The sequence below is a fragment of the Chiloscyllium punctatum genome, chromosome 5 (assembly GCF_047496795.1).
Source record: "Chiloscyllium punctatum isolate Juve2018m chromosome 5, sChiPun1.3, whole genome shotgun sequence".
Classification (NCBI taxonomy): Eukaryota; Metazoa; Chordata; class Chondrichthyes; order Orectolobiformes; family Hemiscylliidae; genus Chiloscyllium; species Chiloscyllium punctatum.
The window spans coordinates 50,682,779-50,696,004 of record NC_092743.1 but is presented as its reverse complement, the minus strand read 5'-3'; positions in this window follow the sequence as shown (position 1 = coordinate 50,696,004).

Below are 13,226 nucleotides of genomic sequence, written 5' to 3'. Positions count from 1 at the left end.
GAATAACAAATTGCACAAAGGAATAAACATTATCTCTGAAGTGCTTGAAAAAATGTTGGTTTTTCATCCCTCACAATGACGTCATCAATTTTAGCAGTTGATGTGTTTGATGGGAAGCTTTGCACAATGGAAGTACATGTTGGATTTGGTAGTGCAAATTGCCTCTCTCATGATTTTCCATCCATTTATTTGGAAGAACTATCCCTTTCTCCTTAGGTTCCTCACTGAACCTGCAAAACACACAATATGATGTGCAAAACAGAATACGCTTAAGAGATAGTTACAGTAGGCACTTCAAGCATCCTGTTTAAAATCATTCAACAGGGGCAACAAACAAAAAGTGTAGATGACGGTAAATATTATTTTAATCAAAACATGTGGTCAAGTCTTGTGAGGCTGTCCAACCCAGGAACGTCAATAGTTTAACTGAAATACTGAATGCTGTTTGCTGTCGGCAGGTACAGAAATTGACCAGCAGGCATTGAAAAGGTTTATCAAACTGAACAGACTTGTTGAAAGTTGCAGGTTATTCTCTTTTTCAAACAGCGATGAGATCATTGGTTTATAGTGGAAAATAATTTTGGAATATTTAGCAACAGACCAAATCATTATCCAGTAGCACTGAAACCAACGGTGCAGACATCAATGGGGGAATTAGCTTGAGAGATCAGGAATTAGGGGTGACATTCAAAGCTATGATTTGCTTTGGTACCAGGTTAGAGCTTTGGCGAAGCTTCTTCTTAATTCAATAAGTGCACAAAGAACTGACAATGTTGTGTTCTTTCTAAAGTGCAACCACAGAGATAAAAGGTTGACATGGCAGAACTTGTTGAAGGAATGCTAATATAAGAGCAAAGTTAGAGAGCTGAAATAGAAACAACATTATGGAAACACTCAGCAGGTCTGGCAGTTTCTTGGAAAAGAGAAGCAGGAAAAGGTTTCAGCACAATAACCTGTCATCAGAAGTAGAGCTTTTCCTAGCTGAATGCTATCCTTCAAAGTTTGGGAGAAGATTTGTAGCTCGGGTGCTCGTTGTTGTGGTTCTTGCAAACGTTTCATCCCCTGTCTAGGTGACATCCTCAGTGCTTGGGAGCCTCCTGTGAAGCGCTTCTGTGCTGTTTCTTCCGGCATTTATAGTGGCCTGTCTCTGCCGCTTCCGGTTGTCAGTTCGAGCTGTCCGCTGTAGTGGCCAGTATATTGGGTCCAGGTCGATGTGTTTGTTGATAGAGTCCTAATTCCTGATCTCTCAAGCTAATTCCCAATGATGTCTGCACAGACCCCTGATCTCTCAAACCACCTGTCTATCAATGTCTCCCTTGAACGTTGATCTCTCTGGCACACCCATACCCTTTCCCCTACCACTCCTTCAACATTTGAAACCACTCTTTAACCCAATGTTATTCCAGCCATAGCCACATTAATATCTAGATCTAACACCCTCCAACATCTCTCCACCCCACCCCTCCAAGTATCTCCCTCCCTTTGAAGCACTGCCTGTCTGTGGCATGGTACCATGGGTTGACAGACAGACAGACAACCTAAATCTTATTGGCTATCACTGGGGAACTGGTTTCAAATATATTAATAACATTTTGGCATTAAATTTGCGTACCTGTTGATCTCTTGATCACAAACTACATTCCTGCTCCCTCCCTTCCCCCCCCCCCCCCCCCCGTTTCCATTTTAATACCTGTGAAATTATGTCTTTATTTTACTCCCAGCATCAAGTTTATCACATGTAATTAGGTGGCATTGTTAACAGTATGAATGGGAGCAAATAGACGTTGATAGATTAAATGAATAGAAAATAAACTTTAAAAGGTTAATGAGAGGTTACTCTGTTTGTCATGAGGGACTGGAATTAAAAAGAATGGATGTTTTGATACATTGACTGGTGTGCAGCTGGAGTATTGCTGTAAATTCTGAGAAACACACTTCCAGAAGGATGTATTGCTGTAGGGGGAAGTGGAAGGCACTTTTACCAGAAAGATACCCCAGCTAAAAGGCTTATATTTTGAAAACAGCTTCCATAATTTTATTCCCTTGAACATGGAAGATACATGAGCGAAATAACTGACATGTTTAAGAACATTGAAGGATTTGAAATGATCGTTAAAAATTATTTCCTCCTGATGGGGGAATCCAAAACCAGAGAAAAATTACCAAACCTCCACGGGATAACACCAGTGTAGTGCAAAACCAGAAATATCTCCAACACCAAATTGCCCGGGTTCAGTCTATTAAAACTGCTGAAGTTTAGATTGAGCAAGATTTGTGATGTAAGAGATTTGGAAATAAGGTGGGCAACTTGAATTGGAATACTGATCAACCATTACCTAATTGAGTGACAAAAGCAACTCAAAGGGCTGTTGCTGAACAAAGAGATCTTGGAGTTCAGGTTCATAGCTCCTTGAAAGTGGAGTCACAGGTAGCTAGGATAGTGAAGAAGGCGTTTGGTATACTTGCCACTATTGGTCAGTACATTGTGTTTAGGAGGTGGGAAGTCAGGTTTTGGTTGTGCGGGACATTAGCTAGGCTACTTTTAGAATGCTGTATTCAATTCAGGTCTCCCTGCTATAGGAAAGATGTTATGAAGCTTGAAAGGGTTCGGAAAAGAATTTACAAGGGTGTTGCCAGGGTTGAAAGGTTTGCGCAATAGGGAGACGCTGATTAAGCTGGGTCTATTTTCCCTGGAGCATTGGATGCTGAGGGGCGACTGTATAGAGGTTTCTAAAATCATGAGGGGCATGGATAAGATAAGTAGCCAAGGTCTTTTCCCAGGGGTAGGGGAATCCAAAATTAGAGGGCATAGGTTTAAGGTGAGAGGAGAAAGATTTAAAAGAGAGCTAAGAGGCAACTTTCTCACAAAAAGGGTGGTGTGTGTGTGGAATGGTGTGTGCCAGAGGAAGTGGTGAAGGCTGGTTCAATAACAACAATTGAAAGGCATCTGAATGGTATGAATAGGCAGGGTTTCGAGGGATATGGGCCAAATGCTGGGAAATGGGGCTAGATTAATTTAGGATACCTAATCAGCATGTACAGGTTGAGCTAAAAAGTCTGTTTCCATGCTGTCTGTCTCTATGATTCTATCACTAAATAATCTTCAACTGTTCCTGTGTTTGTATGTTCCCACTCAGAAACATAACACATGCTTCAGAACTCAGTACAGCATATTTTCTTGCCATTAAGTTACATTTACCTAACCTGACCAAATAAAATTCTGCATATTGTTTTAACTATTCTTTTTAAATGAAAAAAATATGTCACGGCAACATTAATAAAAATTTCCTTTCAAAAATACTGGTTTAATCCAGTGAAGGCAACATATCAGTTATGGGCTTTGCCAACACACAATGAAGGATTATCAACCCACAACTAGTTAGCACATTCCTGTGGTTAGATATTGCTAAGCTAATGGATCTACTCTGGTTCCATCTTATTGACTACCATTCAATTCATCGCTATATCAATCCATTTCTCCAGGAGCCACTCTGGTCTCTTTGTATCAGTTTCAAATCCATTGTGGTCAAGCCACACAGCTCAGAGTTGTTTGGGGCCTACACTGTGTGTAGTTCTCCACAGTTGAGCTTATGCTTCTCAAACTAATGACATATTTCACTCAGTCACAGGGGAGCCCACTCAGAGTACTACTGGCCAGCTTACTTACTAGCCCTGAGTGTTTAGCAATCCACATGTTCTTTGCCTGTTTTACATTAGGTTATCTATACTGAGTGATTTGTCTGCTTGTTTTCTATCTCTGTGAATATCGTAGACCATAAGGCATAGAAGCAGAGCTAGGCTATTCAGCTCATCAAGTCTGCTGCAGCATTCAGTGAGATTATGGCTGATCTGACCACCGTCAGCTCCACTTTTCTGCATTTCCCCATGACTTTTCAGTTTCTAACTAATTAAACGTCTATCTCAGGCTTGAGTATACTTAATGACCCAGCCTTAACAGACCTCTGTGGTAAATAATTCCACAGATTTCCAACCCTTTGAAAGGTCATTTGTCCTCTTAAATCTTAAGTGTGCAACCCGTAATCTGAGAATATGCCCTCCTTATAGATAGTCTCATATACTCTCCCACAAAGAGTTGCTTTGTTATCCAATGCTTCCTAAAAGTGCCTTAAGGGTTTCTGGCCCATCAAGTCACTTATTGGCAACGTTCAACACTCAGTCTAAGTGCTTTACAGACTGTTTGGTCATCTGCGACTATTAAGTGCATCCTCTGCCACAGATCTGCCCACCCCCCCAGAATGTTTGCTGGCAAAACTGCTTCAACTCAGTGTTCGGTGATATAAGGAAAGCAAATGTCTGCTAATATTGTTCTTTGCCATTGTGTATGGTGACATTTGGCCAGCCCCTTTTGCCAACTTGCTGCTTAGTGATGTGCCCACCTAGCCCATCAGCTTCCACTTGGACAATATGCTGGCCTGCCTCATGTACTTCCCAGCTTGATTATGAATCCAAGTTCTCCATGACCTGTCCAGATGTGACAGTAAAGAACAAGAGATCGAAGATAAGAGCAAACGAGAACAGAAAGAAATGGTGAAGAGCAAAATAAAGTGAGAAGTAAAGATAGGAAGCAGAATAATCTGAGAATACAAACAGTAAAAGTTGAAAAGAGTATTGAATTGTAGTGATAAATAAAAAGAGCACGAGTGAGCAACATGATTTCGTCAATGGCAACAGGTGAATATTGATGGGAAATATGGCATGGGGAATGGATTAGGCAAGATGGTGATGGTTGGACACATTTTTCTCTTCCATCCAAATCAGACACAAAGTCAGTTGTGCTTCAGACACATTTGTCTTAACAGGAAGTCAAAAGATTTGGTTTGCTGGATGGAATGTAAATCTACCCCAAATCTTCTGGCGAAATTGGGAAATCATATCAAATGATTCAACCTTAAAAACAGCATCAACTGAATAATTGTCAAGATGGAATAGGTGAGGAAACATTCTCTTGGAAAAAGATCACACTATCAAACAATAATCATCAAAAGCCTGGAAGTGAAATGGAAGGAAAAAAAATCTCTTCTTGTTTTGTTTGATACATTAAACTGAAGATCTCATTATTATTGAAAGTAGGAGCTGAGACTTGACATCAGAAACTTACATGGGTTAAATTACATCTGAACTCAGACTCATAGCTTGTTTGTAGTAGCATATGAAAAGTGAATAAATACAAGATAATAAGCTCCTTTCTTTGTATTGTGTAATAAATTTGCTGAAATGAACAACACTCTTGTTATGCTGTATTTCATTTTGGCCAAATTTTGTAAAGTTAGAGTTCCTCCCTTAGTGACGAGTTGCCTTTGCGGTGCATGGATTTGCATCAGTGAATCATAGAATTATCAAATTGGAGAATGATTTGATGCAAAAGGATGCCATTCAGTCAATTGTCCCTCTTCTGTTTGGTCCCATTTGATCACAGAATCACAGAAGTGCAGAAGCAAGTATTTGGTCCCTCATTTCCACATTGGTTCTGAAAGCAATTTAACTTAGTGACAATCACCTGTCTTTTCCCCATAACCCTATACCTTGTTTCCTTTTGAATAATTGTCCAATGCCCTCTTGAATGCTTAAATTTATTTTCCACTACACTTCCAGATAGTGCATATCGCATCCTAACAACTCAGTATGTTAAAAGAAAAGATTTATCTTACCTCACATTTGCTTCTTTTACAAAATATTTCAAAAAGGTGCCTCCTGGTTTTCCTTGTAACTATAGTGTCTCACAGAACAGAAGAGCAGAAGAGAAGTAAAACATAGGAACAGGCCCTTCAGCTCTCCAAGTCTGTGCTGACAATCAGGCCCTAAATAAACCAAAAAACAAACCTTCTGCCTTTATTTGATTTGTATCCCTCTATTCATTCTCCAACATATAACTATCCAAAGGCCTCTTGAATGTTGCCAATGTACCTGCTTCCACCACTTCCTCTGGCAGTGTGTTCCAGGCTCCTACCACTTTCTGCACGCAAAACTTCCCTCGCACATCTCCCTTAAAATTTACCCCATCACCTTGAAGCTGTGACCCCTAGTAATTGAAATTTTAACCCAGGGAAAAAGCCTCTGACTATCCACTCACAATGTTTTAGACGTCTATCAGGTCTCCTCTCAGCCGCCATCTTTCCAGTGAAAATAATCCCAGTCTTTTTAACCTTCCTCATAGCCAATGTCCCTGAGGCCAGGCAACATCCTGGTGACCCTTCTCTGCACTCTCTCTACAGCTTCCACATCCTTCTGGTAGTGTGGCGACCAAAACGGCACACAATACTCCAAATGCGGCCTTATAAGGATTTTATGTAGCTGCAACATGGTTTGCCAATTCTTGTGCTCCATGCCCCAGGTGATGAAGGCAAGCATGCCATACGCCTTCTTAATCACCTTGGCCACCTGTGTTGCCACTTTTAGAGAACTGTGGACTGCATGCCCAGACTTATCTGTATGTTAATGTTGCTAAGGGCTCTGCCATTTACAGTATAATTCACACCTAAATTTGATCCTCCAAAATGCATCACTTTGCATTTGTCTGGATTAAACTCCATCTGCCAAATCTGTGCCCAAGTCACCATCAAATATATCCTGTTGCATCCTTTCACAATCGTTGGCACTAATAACAACTCTATCAAACTTCATGTCATCTGCAAACTTACTAATCAGAGCACCCATATTTTCCTCATTTATATATACTACAAACAACAGAGGACCTTAGACTGATCCCTGTGGAACATCACTGGTTACCGGTCTTTACTCTTAAAAAACCCTTCCATTGCTACCTTCTGTCATCTAGGACCAAGCCAGTTCTGCATCCATCTAGCCAGCCCACCTTGAATCCTGTGTGATTTTATTTTTTGTACCAATCTGCCATGTGGAACTTGGAATGCCTGACTAAAGTCCGTATAAACTAAATCCACAGCCCTTCCCTCATCAATTATCTTTTGTCACCTCTTAAAAAAATTCAATCAGGTTTGTGAAACATGGCTTTCACTGTAAAAACCATGCTGCCTGTCACTAACTAGTCAATTTTCTTCCAAACATGCACGTATCATCTCCCTCAGTATCTTCACCAAGTGCTTCCCCACCACAGACATCAGGTCTACTGACCTATAATGTCCTGGATTTATCCCTGCTTCCTTTCTTAATCAAGGGAATGCATTGGCTAACCTCTAGTCCTTTGGAGCCTCATCTTGTTCCTGTTGTCATTTACATACACTCTTCTACACTCTTCATATTGTATTCAGATCCTTCCTTTAGTGAAGCACCCAGAACTGTACATAATATTCTATTTAAGGTTGAATCAATGTCTTACATAAGTTCATCATAAACGCTTTGCTCTTGTATTCCATGCCCCTAATTATGAAGCCTATAACGCTTGCTTTCTTAAAACGGCTTCCATTACCTATCTGAAATATTTAATAACTTTTATACATAAACACTGAGGCCTCCCTGCTCATTCACACCCTCTAGAATGGTATCCTTAAATGTATATTAGCTCTGTATGTTCTTTGCACCAAAGTACATCACTCAATTTTCTGTGTATTAACCTTTATCTATTAACTATTGTCTCACTCACTCCATTGGAAAGGATGAGCGTTCATTTTAAATGGACATTAACTCTTTCAGAACTATTATTTTTTTCTGAGCAAGTATCTACATAACCGTGAGCTGCTTTTTTTTCTGTCTATATAAGGAAATTATTATATGTATTTCTTCAGGCTAAAAACCTAAGGTTCACAACTATTGTTGTGGTTCTGTTCGCTGAGCTGGGAATTTGTGTTGCAGACGTTTCGTCCCCTGTCTAGGTGACATCCTCAGTGCTTGGGAGCCTCCTGTGTAGGGCTTCTGTGATGTTACCTCCGGCATTTATAGTGGTTTGTCTCTGCCGCTTCCGGTTGTCAGTTCCAGCTGTCCGCTGCAGTGGCTGGTATATTGGGTCCAGGTTGATGTGTTTGTTGATAGAATCTGTGGATGAGTGCCATGCCTCTAGGAATTCCCTGGCTGTTCTCTGTTTGGCTTGTCCTACATTGACGGTCATCCTGGACAAAGCAGAGTACATCCAGAAAGCGCAACAACTACCTGCAGATACCAACACCTACCAAAAGAGAGAGTTTGACCCCACCCCACAGCTCACCAATAGGATAACCAACACACTGAGGAACCTGCAAAAAAATGGACAGATAACCAGGTTTGACCTACAGAGAATGAAACCTGAAAGCAACACCACCCCCAGATTCTATGGACTACCTAAAGTGCACAAACCAGACATCCCACTCAGACCCATCGTATCGCTACCAGGGACACCATCACACAAACTGGCTAAAGAACTACAACAGAAACTGAAACACCTGATCAGTGGATCCAGACACTCTATACAGAAATATACATATAGACAAGGAAGAAACTATGGTCTCATTCAATGTAACAGTAGCACTGTTCACCTCTATCAACAAAACCCTAGCCAGAGAAACAATAGCCAACCTGCTGCACGTGCAGAACAGACAACAAGATGGGGAACCTATCAACAAAGACTGCATACTCAAACTATTGGACCTGTGCCTCACAACACACTTCACATTCAACAACCAAATATATGAACAAATCAACGGCACACCTATGGGCTCACCCATCTCTGGACTCATAGCAGAAGCGGTAATGCAAAGGTTAGAACAAACAGTCTTACCGCAAATTCAACCCAAACTCTGGGTCAGATATGTAGATGATACCTTTGTAATCTTTAAAAACACAGAATTAGAAAACACACACCGGATCATCAATGCCACACTCACAGGAATCCGATTCACTAGAGAGGAAGAAAAGGACAACCAACTCCCATTCCTAGACGTGATGGTACAGAGAACACCGAACGGAGAATTCACTACAAAGGTTTACAGGAAAGCCACACACACAGACCAAGTCCTGAACTACAAAAGCAACACCCCAACACACACAAAAAAAGTTGCATAAAGACACTGTTCAAAAGGGCCACAACACACTGCAGTACACCAGAACTGCAAAAAGAGGAAGAAGAACACCTCTACAATGTATTCGCCCAAAATGGATACCCCGGCAATTTCAGCAACAGATGCCTAAGGGAAAGACAACAGAATAAGGACATACCACAACCCAAAGGATTAGATTAGATTACTTACAGTGTGGAAACAGGCCCTTCGGCCCAACAAGTCCACACCGCCCCGCCGAAGCGTACCCACCCATACCCCTACATCTACATCAACCCCTTACCTAACACTACAGGCAATTTAGCATGGCCAATTCACCTGACCTGCACATCTTTGGACTGTGGGAGGAAACCGGAGCACCCGGAGGAAACCCACGCAGACACGGGGAGAATGTGCAAACTCCACACAGTTAGTCGCCTGAGGCGGGAATTGAACCCGGGTCTCCGGCGCTGTGAGGCAGCAGTGCTAACCACTGTGCCACCGTGCCGCCATGTTACCATACATCAAGAACATTTCTGAACTGACAGCCAGACTACTACGACCACTAGGGCTCATAACGGCACACAAACAATAGCCACTCTCAGACAACAACTCACCAGGACAAAGGACCCGATACCCAGCATGAGCAAAACCAACGTAGTGTACAAAATCCCATGCAAGGACTGCACAAAACACTACATAGGACAAACAGGAAGACAGCTAACTATCTGTATCCATGAACACCAACCAGCCACGAAACGACACGACCAGCTATCCTTAGTAGCCACACACGCAGATGACAAGCAACATGAGTTCGACTGGGACAACATTACTATTATAGGACAAGCCAAACAGAGAACAGCCAGGGAATTCCTAGAGGCATGGCACTCATCCACAGATTCTATTAACAAACACATCGACCTGGACCCAATATACTGGCCACTGCAGCGGAGAGCTGGAACTGACAACCGGAAGCGGCAGAGACAGGCCACTATAAATGCCGGAGGAAACATCACAGAAGCACTTCACAGGAGGCTCCCAAGCACTGAGGATGTCACCTAGACAGGGGACGAAACGTTTGCAACACAAATTCCCAGCTCGGCGAACAGAACCACAACAACGAGCAACCGAGCTACAAATCTTCTCACAAACTTTGTTCACAACTATTCTTTGTTCTCAGTAACCTTAATTTTGTATCTGTAACATCACATTCTCTTCAATCTCATGGCCTTAATTTTAATTGCAAGTCTATTTTGAGCCGATTTTGAGGGTACACAGATATAAAAGCACACTCAGCCTCCATGTGCAACCTGAGCAAAGCCTTTTTCTAGTGGTGGCCCTGCTCTGGTTGCTGAGCTACCATACTTTTGATTGGCATAACATGGTCTTGGGTCTCATTGCCTGCTAAGTAAGGTTACTTCTTCTTCCAACTTTGGCTGTAGGACTTCAGCTGTCTCCAGAGAATTATAGTCTTTTAATCTAACTCACTGACCACATCCTCTTTAAACTCACTCATGTAAGCCCTCTATTAGTGGAATATTTTTATGCTTGTTTGTTCCTTCTCAGATGTATGATTATTCTATATGTGATGATATAATGTTTACTGTTTTGTAAATACTCTGACAGTGATCCCAGAATTAGATCAGGGCTGTTTCCTTTATCAATGAGCTGCCAGCATACTAATTAAGGATGCTCTTTTGTCCACATAAGATGATATTTGAAAATATGGGTGATCCAACAATGCTGAAGTAGGCAATTTATTTTTTGCTTTGGCAAAATGTCCTTACAAACTGGAAGGTAAATTAAGATTTAACCTAGAAGACTCGTCATGTACGTGGAATTAAATCTGTTGTTTAAATCTGGTTGAAGAAATTCTTTGTCTATCCAATCCTTCTCCCAATGAGATTTCTTTCCACAAAGATACCCTAATTTTTGAAAAGCTGCTCCATCAGCCCTGCTCGGTGCTGTGTCTCACTTTCCCCACCTGCTGTTGGAGGTTTTGTCTCAAATGCTCCAGTTCCTCTGCATAATGCACTCCCTTAGTATTGCAACTGCTGCTAGGGGTTCCATTACATGCACATTTCACCAATTTCTCTCCAACTTTTTTCCTTGGCACAGTTACTTTCCATTAGACATTGAAAGAGTTGAGGTATTACATTAAAACATATGTCTTACATGACTCGACTGAAACCTGGGATTCATGTCACACTGCATTATACACACACACACAAGCTCATACACAAGTACACCCTTGCGTACTCACACACTCATATAGACCCTCTGTCATACAATGCTGTCTCTCAGATATACACACACACACATACACTCACACAAGCACAGTCATATCCACGCACACACCCTCTCACAGGCTTATACTCTGTCATATTCACACACACACTCCATCAAGCACACACATACGCACACTCTCTCTCTCACACACACACACATCCACCCAAACACGTGCACACACTCATACTTTCACTCTTGCCCCCCACACACACAACACACACAGACACACACACATACACACACACACTCTCTCTCTCTCTCTCTTTCTCTCTCCTTCACATGCATGCACACACATATAAGTCTATGGGGTGAATTTGCATTTGCAGAATTGTATTTGCAGATATATTTTATTTTGCTTTAAAAAGCACACAATCTGCAGGCAGTTAATGCAGGCAGTCAATCCCTATAACATTTTATAAATTCCTAATTTGGAACTAGAACTAGTCTGATTCAAGGTTTGAATGAATACAGACTCCAAACTCATACCTTTAATGCATTTTCTGAGCTGAGATGTTACCTTTCTTTTGTAAAACCTTATGTTACCTCAGGAATGTGACTTGAAAGCAGTTCTGGAATTTACATATTAATGAATCAGAACTTGCAACCCATTCCAAAAGATGAAAGACTTAACAGCAATTTAGGTTTGTTCAATGTATGGTATCAGTTGCTTGCCATTATGATCTTGTGCTATAGATTCTGTGTCTTATGATCCTGCTCCACTAGCTACCTGACAAAGGAGCAGTGCCCTGAAAGCTATTACTTCCAAATAAACCTCTTGGACTATAACCTGATGTTGTGTGATTTTTAACTTTGCATGACTATGTAATTTGCCTAAATATGTTCTGCTCAATTTCCTCCCCACTATTTTGTGGCCTATATTATATAGTCAGTCACATAATAGCTGTTCTATTTTATTTAATTGTAAATGGAATAGTGTCTGGGGGCTCTGACTGTGAGTGTTTAAGAGTTCCTATATCTCACATAGTTCAGCAATCTTCCAAGCTTTTGCGAGGATTGATGAAGTGTATCTCCACAGTGCATAAGCCAGTTTTTATCTCAATGAAGATGTCAGTGTTCTTCATTCTCCATGGGTCAAGTCTACCAGAGTCCTTACTTCTACCTGTCAGGCAGCTAAACTGGACTACTGCTGACCAAACTGAAGTGACATGCTCTAAATTTGGATTTTATTATGATTAGCCTTCCACCAACCATGCTCAGCTACTTGGAGAGTGCTACACTGGAGAATTAGAACAGCAGAAGACAGGTGACTGGCATTGAGCGAAGAGTGTTTTGATGAAATAAATGTCTAAATTGAGCCATGACTTGACTTGGAATGTTGTCTTTGTATTTGGGGTGTTGAGGGCTATCACACAAAAGAGGAGTTGAGGCCTGCAGCAGATCAACCATGATGTTATTGAAGACTTGAGGGATTGAATGCTTACTCATGGACTTATGTCTGAAGTTCTTTTGATCATTGTGGTGGTTTTTGTTCTTGCACTATGATTAAGTAGATGAAGTGATGTTCATTGACCAATCAACATAAAGAGTATGCAGCATGCATTTATGAATAGGGAATTGGGGTTGAAATGATTACAGTAACATGAATTAGTTTTGGAAAATTTGAATTAGTTTTTAAATTTACAGTCCAGGTATAAAGGGTTTGTCTACGCTATAGCCTTCTTCTCCCCTAACTCTCCCTCCACTTTGTCCTTGTGTTTCTTTGTATCCTCCTTCCTGTTTGTGTAAATTGATTTTCCCTGTTTTGTCTCTGTTCACTTATGCTATGAAGCTCAATTCTAAGAGGAAGGTTTGTGGGTGCATCCATGTCTATCAAGAAATCCTTTATACAGAAAGTCTTGAAGTCAACAAAAAGTACTTCAACATCTGGTATCCATCTCTGTAAGACCTTTTAAAGTACTGAAAACATCAGAAAAAAAATCAACTAGCAATTACCTTGTTATGTATTTCATGATCCTGTTAAATGCACTGGTGGGT